The sequence below is a fragment of the Neofelis nebulosa genome, chromosome 8 (assembly GCF_028018385.1).
Source record: "Neofelis nebulosa isolate mNeoNeb1 chromosome 8, mNeoNeb1.pri, whole genome shotgun sequence".
Classification (NCBI taxonomy): domain Eukaryota; kingdom Metazoa; phylum Chordata; class Mammalia; order Carnivora; family Felidae; genus Neofelis; species Neofelis nebulosa.
In genome coordinates, this window is record NC_080789.1 from 113,343,522 (window position 1) to 113,359,846 (window position 16,325).

Consider the following 16,325-nt stretch of genomic DNA (forward strand, 5'->3'; position numbering starts at 1 on the left):
GGACTGACAGGAGGGAGCCGGGGTGGAGGGGCGGCACGCTGGGCAAGCAGAGCCCCCAAGTCTGGCTTGCAAAAGCGGAGGGGCCAGACAGAGTGTGTTCGGACAGCAAGCGGGACTTAACATCTGGAAGGGTATAAGCTAACAGCTCTGCTCGGAGAGCAGGACGGCTGGAGGACAACGGGAGGGAGAGTTGTTGAGCCTCGGATGACAGAGCGCAGCTTGGCGGGGAACAAAGGCGCTCCTCATTGCCATCTCCTTGGCCATCCCCCAGCCAAAATCCCAAAGGGAACCAGTTCCTGCCAGGGAACTTGCTTGCACCACGCAAACACCAAACGCTGTGCTTCTGCGGATCCATCCCTTCAGCGGGTCTGACTCCCTCCCAGTGCCACAGGGCCCCTCCTGAAGAGGAACTCCCAAAGAAAAGAGAGCTGAGCCTGCCTGTCCCACCCCTATGCACCTTGCTGATCCACCCCAGCTAATACACCAGATCCCCAGCACCACAAGCTTGGCACTGTGCAAGTAGCCCAGACGGGCCTCACCACCCCACAGTAAATCCCACCCCTGGGAGAGGGAAAGAGAAGGCACACACCAGTCTGACTGTGGCCACAGCTGTGGGCTGGGGACAGACATCAGGTCTGACTGTGGCCCCACCCACCAATGCAAGTTATTCAAGACAGCACAGGGGAAGTGCCCCGCAGTTCCGCACCACTCCAGGGACTATCCAAAATGACAAAACAGAAGAATTCCCCTCAAAAAAAAGTCCAGGAGGGGCACCTGGGTGGCGCAGTCGGTTAAGCGTCCGACTTCGGCCAGGTCACGATCTCGCGGTCCGTGAGTTCGAGCCCCGCGTCGGGCTCTGGGCTGATGGCTCGGAGCCTGGAGCCTGTTTCCGATTCTGTGTCTCCCTCTCTCTCTGCCCCTCCCCCGTTCATGCTCTGTCTCTCTCTGTCCCAAAAATAAATAAAAAACGTTGAAAAAAAAAATTTAAAAAAAAAAAGTCCAGGAAATAACGACAGCTAACGAACTAATAAAAAATGATTTAAACAATATAACAGAAAGTGTATTTAGAATAATAGTCATAAAATTAATCGCTGGGTTTGAAAACTGTATAAAGGACAGCAGAGAATCAATTGCTACAGAGATCAAGGGACTAAGGAACAGCCAGGAGGAGCTAAAAAATGCTATTAATGAGCTGCAAAATAAAATGGAGAAAACCACGGATCGGATTGAAGAGGCAAAGGAGAGAATAGGTGAATTAGAAGATAAAATTATGGAAAAAGAGGAAGCTGAGAAAAAGAGAGATAAAAAAATCCAGGAGTATGAGGGGAAAATTAGAGAACTAAGTGATGCACTAAAGAGAAATAATCTACACATAATTGGTATTCCAGAGGAGGAAGAGAGAGGGAAAGGTGCTGAAGGTGTACTTGAAGAAATAATAGCTGAGAACTTCCCTGATCTGAGGAAGGAAAAAGGCATTGAAATCCAAGAGGTACAGAGAACTCCCTTCAGACGTAACTTGAATCGATCTTCTGCACGACATATCATAGTGAAACTGGCAAAATACAAGGATAAAGAGAAAATTCTGAAAGCAGCTAGAGATAAACGTGCTCTAACATATAAAGGGAGACCTATAAGACTCGTGACCGACTCTCTACTGAAACTTGGCAGGCCAGAAAGGAATGGCAGGAGATCTTCAATGTGATGAACAGAAAAACTATGCAGCCAAGAATCCGTTATCCAGCAAGTCTGTCATTTAGAATAGAAGGAGAGATAAAGGTCTTCCCAAACAAACAAAAACTGAAGGAATTCGTCACTACGAAACCAGCCCTACAAGAGATCCTAAGGGGGATCCTGTGAGACAAAGTACCAGAGACATCGCTACAAGCATAAAACATACAGACATCACAATGACTCTAAACTCATATCTTTCTATAATAACACTGAATGTAAATGGACTAAATGCACCAACCAAAAGATATAGGGTATCATAATGGATAAAAAAACAAGACCCATCTATTTGCTGTCTACAAGAGACTCATTTTAGACATGAGAACACCTTCAGATTGAGAGTGAGGGGATGGAGAACTATTTATCATGCTACTGGAAGCCAAAAGAAAGCTGGAGTAGCCATACTTATATCAGACAAACTAGACTTTAAATTAAAGGCTGTAACAAGAAATGAAGAAGGGCATTATATAATAATCACAGGGTCTATCCATCAGGAAGAGCTAACAATTATAAATGTCTATGTGCCGGATACCGGAGCCCCCAAATATGTAAAACAATTACTCATAAACATAAAGAACCTTATTGATAAGAATGTGGTAATTGCAGGGGACTTTAACACTCCACTTACAGAAATGGATAGATCATCTAGACACACGGTCAATAAAGAAACAAGGGCCCTGAATGATACATTGGATCAGATGGACTTGACAGATATATTTAGAACTCTGCATCCCAAAGCAACAGAATATACTTTCTTCTCGAATGCACATGGAACATTCTCCAAGATAGATCACATACTGGGTCACAAAACAGCCCTTCATAAGTATACAAGAACTGAAATTATACCATGTGTACTTTCAGGCCACAATGCTATGAAGCTTGAAATCAACCACAGGAAAAAGTCTGGAAAACCTCCAAAAGGATGGAGGTTAAAGAACACCCTACTAAAGAATGAGTGGGTCAACCAGGCAATTAGAGGAGAAATTAAAAAATATATGGAAACAAATGAAAATGAAAATACAACAATCCAAATGCTTTGGGATGCAGCGAAGGCAGTCCTGAGAAGAAAATACATTGCAATCCAGGCCTATCTCAAGAAACAAGAAAAATCCCAAGTACAAAATCTAACAGAACACCTAGAGGAAATAGAAGCATAACAGCACAGACACCCTAAACCCAGAAGAGGAAGAGAAATAATAAAGATCAGAGCAGAAATAAACAATATAGAATCTAAAAAACTGTAGAGCAGATCAATGAAACCAAGAGTTGGTTTTTTGAAAAAATAAACAAAATTGACAAACCTCTAGCCAGGCTTCTCAAAAAGAAAAGGGAGAGGACCCAAATAGATAAAATCATGAATGAAAATGGAATTATTACAACCAATCCCTCAGAGATACAAGCAATTATCAGGGAATACTATGAAAAATTATATGCCAACAAACTGGACAACCTGGAAGAAACGGACAAATTCCTAAACACCTACACTCTTCCAAAACTCAATCAGGAGGAAATAGAAAGCTTGAACAGACCCATAATCAGTGAAGAAATTGAATCAGTCATCAAAAATCTCCCAACAAATAAGAGTCCAGGACCAGATGGCTTCCTAGGGGAGTTCTACCAGACGTTTAAAGCAGAGATAATACCTATCCTTCTCAAGCTATTCCAAGAAATAGAAAGGGAAGGAAAACTTCCAGACTCATTCTATGAAGCCAGTATTACTTTGATTCCTAAACCAGACAGAGACCCAGTAAACAAAGAGAACTACAGGCCAATATCCCTGATGAATATGGATGCAAAAATTCTCAATAAGATACTAGCAAATCGAATTCAACAGCCTATAAAAAGAAGTATTCACCATGATCAAGTGGGATTCATTCCTGGAATGCAGGGCTGGTTCAACATTCGCAAATCAATCAACGTGATACATCACATTAATAAAAGAAAAGATAAGAACCATATCATCCTGTCAATCAATGCAGAAAAGGCATTTGACAAAATTGAGCAACTTTCTTAATAAAAACCCTTGAGAAAGTCGGGATAGAAGGAACATACTTAAAGATCATAAAAGCCATTTATAGAAAGCCCACAGCTAACATCATCCTCAATGGGGAAAAACAGAGCTTTTTCCCTGAGATCAGGAGCACGACAGGGATGCCCACTCTCACTGCTGTTGTTTAACATAGTGTTGGAAGTTCTAGCATCAGCAATCAGACAACAAAAGGATATCAAAGGCATCAAAATTGGCAAAGATGAAGTTAAACTTTCACTTTTTGCAGATGACATATTATACATGGAAAATCCAATAGACTCCACCAAAAGTCTGCTAGAACTGATACATGAATTCAGCAAAGTTGCAGGATACAAAATCAATGTACAGAAATCAGTTGCATTCTTATACACTAACAATGAAGCAACAGAAAGACAAATAAAGAAACTGATCCCATTCACAATTGCACCAAGAAGCATAAAATACCTAGGAATAAATCTAACCAAAGATGTAAAAGATCTGTATGCTGAAAACTATAGAAAGCTTATGCAGGTAATTGAAGAAGATATAAAGAAATGGAAAGACATTCCCTGCTCATGGATTGGAAGAATAAATATTGTCAAAATGTCAATACTACCCAAAGCTATCTACACATTCAATGCAATCCCAATCAAAATTGCACCAGCATTCTTCTCGAAACTAGAACAAGCACTCCTAAAATTCATATGGAACCACAAAAGGCTCCAAATAGCCAAAGTAATTTTGAAGAAGACGACCAAAGCAGGAGGCATCACAATCCCAGACTTCAGCCTCTACTACAAAGCTGTAATCATCAAGACAGCATGGTATTGGCACAAAAACAGACACATGGACCAATGGAATAGAATAGAAACCCCAGAACTAGACCCACAAAAGTATGGCCAACTAACCTTTGACAAAGCAGGAAAGAACATCCAATGGGAAAAAGGCAGTCTCTTTAACAAATGGTGCTGGGAGAACTAGACAGCAACATGCAGAAGATTGAAACTAGACCACTTTCTCACACCATTCACAAAAATAAACTCAAAATGGATAAAGGACCTGGATGTGAGACAGGAAACTATCAAAACCCCAGAGGAGAAAGCAGGAAAAGACCTCTCTGACCTCAGCTGTAGCAATTTCTTACTTGACACATCCCCAAAGGCAAGGGAATTAAAAGCAAAAATGAATTACTGGGACCTTATGAAGATAAAAAGCTTCTGCACAGCAAAGGAAACAACCAACAAAACTAAAAGGCAACCAACGGAATGGGAAAAGATATTTGCAAATGACATATCAGACAAAGGGCTAGTATCCAAAGTCTATAGAAAGCTCACCAAACTCCACACCCGAAAAACAAATAACCCAGTGAAGAAATGGGCAGAAAACATGAATAGACACTTCTCTAAAGAAGACATCCGGATAGCCAACAGGCACATGAAAAGATGCTCAACGTCGCTCCTCATCAGGGAAATACAAATCAAAACCACACTCAGATATCACCTCACTCCTGTCAGAGTGGCCAAAATGAACAAATCAGGAGACTAGATGCTGGAGAGGATGTGGAGAAACGGGAACCCTCTTGCACTGTTGGTGGGAATGCAAATTGGTGCAGCCACTCTGGAAAACAGTGTGGATGTTCCTCAGAAAATTAAAAATAGACCTACCCTATGATCCAGCAATAGCACTGCTAGGAATTTACTCAAGGGATACAGGAGTACTGATGCATAGGGGTACTTGTACCCCAATGTTTATAGCAGCACTCTCAACAATAGCCAAATTATGGAAAGAGCCTAAATGTCCATCAACTGATGAATGGATAAAGAAATTGTGGTTTATATACACAATGGAGTACTACCTGGCAATGAGAAAGAATGAAATATGGCCCTTTGTAGCAATGTGGATGGAACTGGAGAGTGTGATGCTAAGTGAAATAAGCCATACAGAAAAAGACAGATACCATATGGTTTCACTCTTATGTGGATCCTCAGAAACTTAAGAGAAACCTATGGGGGAGGGGAAGGAAAAAAAAGAAACAAAAGAGGTTAGAGTGGGAGAGAGCCAAGGCATGAGAGACTCTTAAAAACTGAGAACAAACTGAGGGCTGATGGGGGGGGAGGGGAGGGTGGTTGATGGGTATTAAGGAGGGCACCTTTTGGGATGAGCACTGGGTGTTGTTTGGAAACCAATTTGACAATAAATTTCATATATTAAAAAAATAAATATATATATATAAACATTAAAATAAAAATAAATAAATAAATAAACAAACAAACAAACAAATAAATAAATAAACATTAAAAAAATAAAAAATAAAAAAATAAAAACCAGAGCATCTGGGACCCCTGTGTGGCTCAGTCAGTTAATCATCCACTCAGCTCAGGTCATTATCTCACAGTTGGGGAGTTCAAGACCTTCATTGGGCTCTGTGCTAACAGTTCAGAGCCTGGAGCCTGCTTTGGCTGGGTCTCCCTCTCTGTCTGCCCCTCCCTGACTCACACACTGTCCCTGTCTCTGTCTCTCTCTCTCTCAACTAAATAAACATTAAAAAAAATTTTTTTAAACCAGAGGGGCTGAATTCTGTGAAAAAACAGTCATACATCAAGCCTGGAGCTTTCAAAGCTGGCTGTATCAGCATTGGGCAATTGGGGAGGGTGAGCGATGGCTCAGTCACAACACTGAAAGAAACAGAAATCTTCATGGAGAGGCAACATAAAAACAGCAGTTTACACAATGCGGGTGCATGGTGGGGAGCAAGTGAGAGATAGGTCTCCTCATACTGATTTCAGAGTATGTTGGGGGACTTCTCCAAAAATGAGGGAGTTAGAAGGCACCATTTTCCTCCCCCAGTATCCAACCCCCAGTATGAAAACACAGCCATCTTAGAGAAGCGGGGCTACACAGACACCTGCTACTGAATCTACTAGTGGTGTGCAATGCCCATAAGTTCTCCTGAGAACTAGCCCATTCCAAATCCTGCTAGCCCTGCAGAGTACCTTGCACGTACACTACACATAGCCCTTTGCCTATAGCTATCATTATGTGCCTCACCTAGCTGCACCACTAGCATCATGCACCGCGTCTAACTGCCAGGTCACAGCTGCTGCTGTGTGCCATGCCCAGCTGCCAGGCCAGGCCCAGCCACCACACCATGCCCAGCCCTGTGCCCCAGCTACTGATACATGACAGACCCAGGCACATCCAGCCATTGTTGCACATCATACCCATCCTCAAGCCTCTGGCAGCCCCAGTACACAGCCCCCAAATGCAGGAAAACTTTAGGAGATCCGGCAAAGGACTAGTGACCCAGCACAGATTTTGCTAATACCACCACTCCATTCCAAGTTTCCTGGCAGGCACATCCCCTCAGAGCTGGCCTGCTTGGAGTTCCCCTAACATCACAGAAAGAAAGCACAGCCCAAAACAGGCAGAGAGTCAGAGAGACAATTGCACTAAAAGGAAAAGTGACTCAGACACAACAGCAGGGCATAAGCAACACACATAGGATACTATCCTAAGTGCCAGGTTCTGATGAAGGGGAGGCATTGCACTGCCAGGCACTCCAGGGCCACTTCGTCATAAAGTCATTACTTTCAAAAGCAGGAGATACAGTTGACTATCTTAACACATAAACAGGCACAGAGAGGGAGACAAAATGAGGAAACAGATAAATTTATCCCAAATGAAAGAACAAGACAGTCTATATTAAGTTGATGATAACAATTAAGTTTGAACCCATTCTTTATCCCATCCCCCATATATTAGGTTTAGGGTGTCATAACTTACATTACTTTATTTCCAGAATCCTTTCACTAATATTTATACATATACTTAATTTTAATGCTTTTGTAATTCTACTTTTCTTATTCCTATTTATGGTCTTTCCTTTCCACTCAGAGTCCCTTTTAACATTTCCTGTACAGCTTGTTAAGTGGTGATTGATTGCTTTAACTTTTGTTTGTCTAGGAAATTCTTTACCTCTCCTTCTATTCTTAATGATAGCCTTGCTAGATAGAGTATTCTTTCTGCAGATTTTTCTCAGTCAGCACTTTGAATATATCATACCACTCCCTTCTAGCTTGTCAAGTTTCTGTTGAAAAAACTATCTACTGCTGTTCTTAAGGGTTTTCATTGTAAGTTACTGACTTCTGTTGTCTTTATCTCTGTATTTTGCAAATGTAATTACAATATGTCTTGGTGTTGGTGTGTTTTTGTTGATTTTGATCAGAGTTCTCTGGGCCTCCTGGATCAGGATGTTTGTCTCCTTCCCCAGATAAGGGAAGTTTTCAGCTGCTCTTTTCTCAAATAAATTTTCTATCCCCTTTTCTCTCTTCTTCTTCTTCCAGTACTCCTATAAAGAAATGTTATTAGGTTCAGTGGAGTTACTGAGTTGTCTATGTCATTTCTTGGTTCCATAATTCTTTCTCCCTTTTGTTCAGCTTCCTTATTTTCTAATATTTTATCTTCTGTTGTAACTAATTTATTACTCTGCTTCTTCCAGCCTCCAGTTCATTGCATCAAGCCTCTTTCCGATATTGTTTTTTATGAATATAATTTATTGTCGAATTGGCTTACATGCAACACCCAGTGCTCATCCCAACAATTGCCCTCCTCAATCCCCATCACCCAGTTTCCTTCTCTCCCACCCCCATCCACCTTTAGTTTGTTCTCTGTATTTAAGAGTCTCTTGTGGTTGGCCTCCCTCCATCTCTGTTTATATCTATTTTTCCCCTTCCTTTTCCCCATGGTCTTCTGTTCAGTTTCTCAAAATCCACATATGAGTGAAAACATATATGTTTTCCTTCTCTGACTTATTTCACTCAGCATAATACCTTCCAGTTCTATCCACTTTGCTGCAAATGACAGGATTTCATTCTTTCTCATTGCCAAGTGGTATTCCATTAAATATATAAACCACATCTTCTTTATCCATTCATGTGTTGATGGACATTTATGCTCTTTGCATAATTTGGCTATTGTTGAAAGCACTTCTATAAACATTGGGGTACACGTGCCCCTATGCATCAGCACTTCTGTATCCTTTGGATAAATTCCTAGCAGTGCTATTACTGGGTCTTAGGGTAGTTCTATTTTTAATTTTTTTAGGAACATCCACACTGTTTTCTAGAGTGGCTGCATCAGTTTGCATTCCCATCACCAGTTTCTCCACATCCTTGTCAGCATCTGTAGTTTCCTGAGTTGTTCATTTTAGCCACTCTGACTGGTGGGAGGTGATATCTCAGTGTGGCTTTGATTTTTATTTCCCTGATTGTGAGTGACATCGAGCATCTTTTCATATGTCTGTTGGCATCTGGATGTCTTCTTTGGAAAAGTGTCTTCTGCCCATTTCTTCTGCCCATTTCTTCACTGGATTATTTGTTTTTTGAGTGTTGATTTTGGTAAGTTCTTAATAGATTTTGGACACTAACCCTTTATCTGACATATGTCATTTGCAAATACCTTGTCCCATTCCGTTGGTTGCCTTTCAGTTTTGTTGATTGTTTCTTTTGCCTTGCAGAAGCCTTTTATCTTAATGAGGTACCAATAGCTCACTTGTGCTTTTAATTCCTTTGCCTTTGGAGACATGTCAAGCAAGAAATTGCTGTGGCTGAGGTCAAAGGGGGTGTTGCCTGATTTCTCCTCTTGGGTTTTGATGGTTTCCTATCTAACATTTAGGTCCTTCATCCATTTTGAGTTTATTTTTGTGTATGATGTAAGAAAGTGGTCTAGGTTCATTCTTCTGCATGTTGCTGTCCAGTTCTCCCAGCACCATTTGCTAAAGAGACTGTCTTTTTTCCATTGGATGCTCTTTCCTGCTTTGTCAAAGATTAGCTGGTCATACATTTGTGGGTCCAATTCTACATTCTCTATTCTATTCCATTGACCTATGTGTCTGTTTTTGTGCCAATACCATTCTGTCTTGATGATTACAGTTTTATTATAGAGGCTGAAGTCTAGGATTGTGTTGCCTCCCACTTTAGTTTTCTTCTTCAATATTACTTTGGATATTTGGGGTCGTTTTTGGTTCCATACAAATTTTAGGATTGTTTGTTCTAGCTTTGAGAAGAATGCTAGTGCAATTTTGATTGGTATTGCATGGACTGTGTAGATTGCTTTGGGTGATATTGAAATTTTAACAATATTTATTCTTCCAATCCATGACTATGAAATGTTTTTCCATTTCTTTGTGTCTTCTTCAATTTCCTTCATAAACTTTCTATAGTTTTTAGCAGACATGTCTTTTACATCTTTGGTTAGGTTTATTTCTAGGTATTTTACGGTTCTTGGTGCAATTGTAAATGGGATAAGATTCTTTATTTCTCTTTCTGTTGCTTCATTATTGGTGTATAAAAATGCAACCTATTTCTGTATATTGATTTTGTACCCTGTGACTCTGCTGAATTCATGTATCAGTTCTAGGAGTCTTTTGGTGGAGTTGTTCAGGTTTTCCACGTAGAGTATCATGTCGTCTGCGAAAAGTGAAAGGTTGCCAATTTTGCTGCCTTTGATTTTATTTTCTTGTCTTATTGCGGAGAGTAGGAATTCCAACACATGTTAAACAACAGTGGTGAGAGTGAACATCTCTGTCATGTGCCTATCTCAGGGGGAAAGCTCTCAGTTTTCCCCACTGAGGATAATATTAACTTTGGGATTTTGATATATGGCTTTATGATGTTCAAGTATGTTCCTTCTGTCCCAACTTTCTTGAGGGTTTTTATTAAGAAATGATGTTGTATTTTGTCAAATGCTTTTTCTGCATCTATTGACAAGGTCATATGGTTCTCATCCTTTATTAATGTGATGTATCACATTGATTCATTTGTGAATACTGAACCAGCCCTGCAGCCCAGTAATGAATCCCACTTGATCATGGTGAATAATTCTTTTTATATGCTGTTGAATTTGATTTGCTAGTATCTTGTTGAGAATTTTTTCATCTATGTTTATCAGAGATATTGGCCTGTAGTTCTCCTTTTTTGTGGGGTTGGTTTAGTAATCAAGGTAATGCTGCCTTCATAGAATGAGTCCAGAAACTTTCCTTCCATTTCTATTTTTTGGAACAGCTTGAGAAGAACAGGTATTAACTCTGCTTTAAATGTCTAGTAGAATTCCCCAGGGATGCCATCTAGTCTATGACTCTTGTTTGTAGGGAGATTTTTGATAACTGATTCAATTTCTTCACTAATTGTGGGTGTGTTCAAATTTTCTATTTCTTCCTGTTTGAGTTTTGATAGTGTGTGGGTGTTTAGGAATTTGTCCATTTCTTCCAGGTTGCCCTGTTTGTTGGTGTATAATTTTTCATAATATTCTCTGATAATTGCTTGTATTTCTGAGGGATTTGTTGTGATAAATCCACTTTCATTCATTATTTTATCTATTTGGGTCCTCTCTCTTTTCTTTTTGAGAAGTTATGCTAGGGGGTTATCAATTTTAATTTTTCAAAAAACCAACTCTTAGTTTCATTGATCTGTTCTACTGTGGGTTTTTTTGGATCCTGTATTGTTTATTTCTGCTCTGATCTTTATTCTTTCTTTACTTCTGCTGGGTTTGGGGTGTGTTTGCTGTTCTGCTTCTATTTCCTTTAGTTGTGCTGTTAGATTTTGTATATGGAATTTTTCTTGTTTCTTGAGATAGGCCTGGATTGCAATGTATTTTCCTCTTAGGACTGCCTTTGCTGCATCCCAAAAAGTTGGATTGTGTTTTCATCTTCATTTGTTTCCATATATTTTTTTAATTTTCCCTTTAATTGCCTGCTGACCAAATCATTCTTTAGTAGATGTTTTTTAAACTCCATGCATTTGGAGGTTTTCCAAACTTTTACTTGTTGATTCTAAGTTTCATAGCATTGAGGTGTGAAAGTGTGCATGGTATGATCTCAAATCTTTTGTATTCACTGAGGGCTATTTTGTGAACCAGTATGTGATCTATCTAGGAGAATGTTCCATGTGCACTCAAGAAGAATATATATTCTGCTGCTTTTGCATGAAAAGTTCTAAATATACCCGTCAAGGTCCATCTGGTCCAGTGTATCATTCAGGGCCATTGTTTATTTATTGATTTTCTGTCTAGATGATTGTTATAAGTGGAGTATTAAAGTCCCCTGCAATTATCACATGCTTACCAATAAGGTTGCTTACGTTTGTGATTGTTTTATATATTTGGGTGCTTCTAAATTCAGTGCATAAACCTTTATAATTGTTAGCTCTTCTTGTTGGATAGACCCCGTAATTATTATATAATGCTCTTCTTAATCTCTTGTTATAGTCTTTAGTTTAAAATCTAGTTTGTCTGATATAAGTATGGCCTCTCCAGCTTTGTTTTGACTCTCAATAGCATGATAGATGTTTCTCCTTCCCCTCACTTTCAATCTGAAAGTGTCCTCAGATCTAAAATGGGTCTCTTGTAGACAGCAAATAGATGGGTCTGGTCTTTTTATCCATCCTGATCCCCTATGTCTTTTGATTGGAGCACTTAGTCTGTTTACATTCAGTGTTATTATTGAAAGATATGGAATTAGAGTCTCTGTGTTATCTGTAGGTTTCATGCTTGTACTGATGTCTCTGGTCCTTTGTGGTCTTCACAATACTCACAGAGTCCCCCTTTGAATCTCTTGTAGGGCTTGTTTAGTGGTGATGAATTCCTTCAGTTTTTTGTTTGTTTGTTTGTTTTTCTGGGAAAGCCTTTATCTCTTCTTCTATTCTGAATGAGAAGCTTGTTGAATAAAGGATTCTTGGCTGTTTATTTTTCCTATTCAGCACATTGAAATTTTTCTGCCACTAATTTCTGGCCTTCCAAGTGTCAGTAGATAGGGTGCTACTAAACTTATGTGTCTACCCTTGTAGGTTTAGTCCCATTTATTCCTGGCTGTTTTCAGAATTCTCTCTTTATCCTTGTATTTTGCCAGTTTCACTATGATATGTCATGCAAAAGATTGATTTAAGTCTGAAGGGAGTTCTCTGTGCCTCCTAGATTTCAATGTCTGTTTGTTTCCTTCCCCAGATTGGGGAGGTTCTCAGCTATGATTTGTTCAAGCACACCTTTGACCCCTTTCTCTCTTCTTCTTCTGGAACTCCTGTGATACGGATATTGTTCTGATTCATTGAGACACTTAGTTCTCTAAATCTCCCCTCATGGTCCAGAATTTTTTTATCTTTTTCTCAGCTTCATCTTTTCCCATACTTTTATATTCTATTTCACCTATTCTCCCCCTCTACCTCTTCAATTCTGGCTGTCACCACCTCTACTTTATTTTGCACCTCATTTACAGCATTTTTAAATTCATCCTGACTATTTTTAATTCCTTTATCTCTGCAGCAATAGATTCTCTGCTATCTTCTATGCTTTTTTTAAGCCCAGCGATTAATCTTATGAGTATTATTCTAAATTATCATTCAGTTATATTTTTTATATCTGTTTGGAGCAATTCTTTAGCTGTCATTTCTTCCAGGAATTTCTTTTGAGGAGAATCTTCTGTATCATCATTTTTGCTAGTTTTCTGTCCCTTATGTGTTTTAAAAGCTTGGTATGTGTCCTGCACCTGTGAGCACTACTGTATTAAAGAAGGGTCATACATTGTCCAGGGCCTGGCCCTTCAGGAGATGCTTTTTAGAGAGTTACTTGCTCTCTGTTGTTGAGACTGTGATTTTTTTTATCTCCTTACTGGTAGTGATGTTTCAGACCCTCCACCAGGTGTCTTTTGATTTGTTCATTTAAGTAGCCCTGGAAAGGAAAACAAACAAACAAAAACAAACAGAAAATAAACACACACACACACACACACACACACACACACACACACACATAACCAGAAACAGCAGCTACAAGTAAACAACAGGGTGGAGGCAGTATTGATGAAAGTGGCCTTATCCCATACAAAGAGAGATGGGGGGGTGGGCAGGAGGAAAAAAAGGATAAAAATTGACCAGAGAAACTATATGGCTTAATCCAGAGAGAGAGAGAAAGGAAAATAAAGAAAGATGCTGGGAAAAATAAAAGAATATAAAGTTATCCAGACAGAGAAACTATAAGGCTTAATCCAGAGAGAGAGAAAGGAGAATAAAGAAGGAGGTATGGAACATGTATCAAGAGAATGCATTAAATATGTCTGCTTAAACAAAACAACAACCAGAGTAACCTGACTAGAGGAGGGAAGAGATAAGGAGAAAAGGAAGGAAGACTATATCTATATAATAAGAATTGTCCAAGAATTAAACCAGTCAATGCAACAGCACTGGTCTGGAGGAGGGGCTGGTTGGTTCATCATCAATCCCGCTCTAGTAGATAAGCCATTACCAGGTGGGGAGGTGTATGGTTTGGTGCAGGTGGGTCCTGCCTCTACTGTGGGCCCTTGTTATCCCTTCGCTGAAGTCCCACCTTGTTGGTGATGGGGAAAAAAATGGTAACACCCCAGTCCCTCCTCCTCAGACCAGGTATCCCAAACCACTCTGTTCGAGCTATCCTCCCTGTGCCATGGGTGCAAACGAGGCAGTTTGTCCCGCTCCGCCAACTCCCATGCCCTAGCGCTTGGCTGAGATTCAAACTCCCACTCTGTGCACCCCAGTACTGGGGAGTAGAGCGCCACACTGCCCTCTGGCATGTGCTGCATGCACTCTGCTGTTCTGTTCTGACTGCTCTATCCTTCAGGCAAGCCTTCTTCAGAGGTTCTCCTTGCTTGCTAATGGGCAGTTTTTGGTCCCTGGCCTGAATGTGGTGAGTTTCAACTAGATGTGTTCTGGTCTTCTTGTGAAATGAGACCCGTCGCTACCTCCACTGGCACTGAAGCCCTGCAAAATTCTCTGGTCAGGAGATATGGTGTGGGCAGGTGTTTGTGCTGGTCTTGTGGAGGAGAGGCCTGCCACACTGAGACTGAGGTAAGCATGACTGAGGAGCTCCACCAGAGTGCAGGGGAGAGGCTTGGTGTACGCAAGTTAGGCAGCCAGTGCCTTTACTGTACTGCTTCCCACAGGTGCCTCTGTATTTATGCAGAGGGGTGGGGGAGGGAAGTGGTGCAGGCCAGGTCCTTTGTTGCCAGAGAGATGTCTCTGTGACCTCCCTTTTAGAAACATGCTCTGAGAAAACAATCGTCTCTCTATGTTCCCCAGGCACTCTTAGACCAGGGTTTCCAAGCTGTATGCCCTGCAGTTGTTTGCCTACCTTCTCTCCAGGAGCAGCACAGTGCCCTCCAGGCTCTATTTCTGCTAAACCTGCTGACCTTAACAACTCCAGGCTTTAAGCCCTACTGGTTTCAAGAATTCAACAAAATTCAGCCCCTCTCATTATCCAAGCCAATGGCTATGGGGAAATATTCTCCTCCTGCATTCTCCAGTGTGCTCTCTCTCTCACCCTTTTCTGCAACCATGGATCCCTCCCCTTCACAGCAGCCAGGATCTGTTTCTCCTCTAAACCATATCTTCACATTTTCTACTTTCTTTAATGTGGCCCCTTCTTTCTCTTTAGTTGTGGTGTTTATTCTGTCAATCTTCAGGACAATTTCTTGGGTTTTTAGGATGAGTTGATAGTCATCTAGTTGTAGTAATGGAACAAGGTAAGCCTCAGGTCCTCCTACTCCACCACCATCTTCCTGTCTCCCCATTTTGGCCTATATGGCATTTTAATGATATTAAATTTTCCAACCCATAAACATGAAATATCTATTTGTTCATGTCCTCTTCAATATCTTTCACCAATGTGGGTTTTTGTTTGTTTGTTTTTTGTTTTTTTGTTTTTGTCTTGGGTGTTTGAGTACAGGTCTTTCACCTCTTTGGTTAAGTTTACTTTTAGATATTTTATTATTTTTGGTGCAATTGTAAGTTGTGTTTTCTTAATTTCTCATTCTACTACTTTGTTATTGGTGTGTAGAAATGCTGCCAGTTTCTAAGTATTAATTTTGTATCTTGCAACTTTACTGAATTCATAAATCAGTTCTAGTAGATTTTGGTGGAGGCTTTAGAGTTTTTTATGTATACTATGTCATCTGCAAATAGTGAGAGTTTAAATTCTTCTTTACCAATAGGGATGTTTTGCATTTCCTTTCCTTATCTGATTGCTGTGGCTATTTCCAGTACCATGCTGCATAAAAGCTGGAGTGGACATCCTTGTCTTATTCCTGATCTTAGCGGAAAAGCTCTGCTTCTCACCATTATGATATTAGCTTTTTTTCATATATGGCCTTTGTTATGCTAACCAGTGTTCCCTCTAAATTCCCTTTGTTCAGAGCTTTTATCATGAAAGCAGGTTAAATTCTGTCCATTTTTTTCTGCATCTGAGATGATCATATAATTTTTATCTTTCATTTGGTTTGCAAATACTGAACCATCTTTGTATCCCAGAATAAATCCCATTTGGTTGTGGTGAATGAGCTTTTTAATGCATTATTGTATGTGGTTTGCTAATATTTTGCTGACAATTTTTGCATCTATGTTCATGAGAGATATTGGCCTATAGTTTTTTTTTTTTTATGGTCTTAGGTTTTGGTATCATTATAATGCTAGTGTTGTAGAATATATTTGGAAGCTTTCTTTCCTCTTTTATTTTCTGGAATAGTTTGAGAATATGTATTAACTCTCCTTTAAATATTTGTAGAATTCACCTG

General features: G+C 40.1%; 1 protein-coding gene across 6 annotated transcripts in view; it reads right to left on the bottom strand.

Annotated features, from left to right (window-relative positions):
• LOC131483416 (coiled-coil domain-containing protein 7-like) overlaps positions 1-16,325 on the bottom strand; it is a 282,146-nt gene that overhangs the window by 46,017 nt on the left and 219,804 nt on the right. Inside the window, exon 19 of one of the 6 annotated variants that reach the window (XR_009247651.1) lies at positions 13,395-13,453. The exons of the other annotated variants lie outside the window; for them this stretch is intronic. The gene's annotated coding sequence lies outside the window, so the exon portion shown is untranslated. The remainder of the gene's footprint in view (positions 1-13,394; positions 13,454-16,325) is intronic. 6 annotated transcript variants of the gene reach the window in all.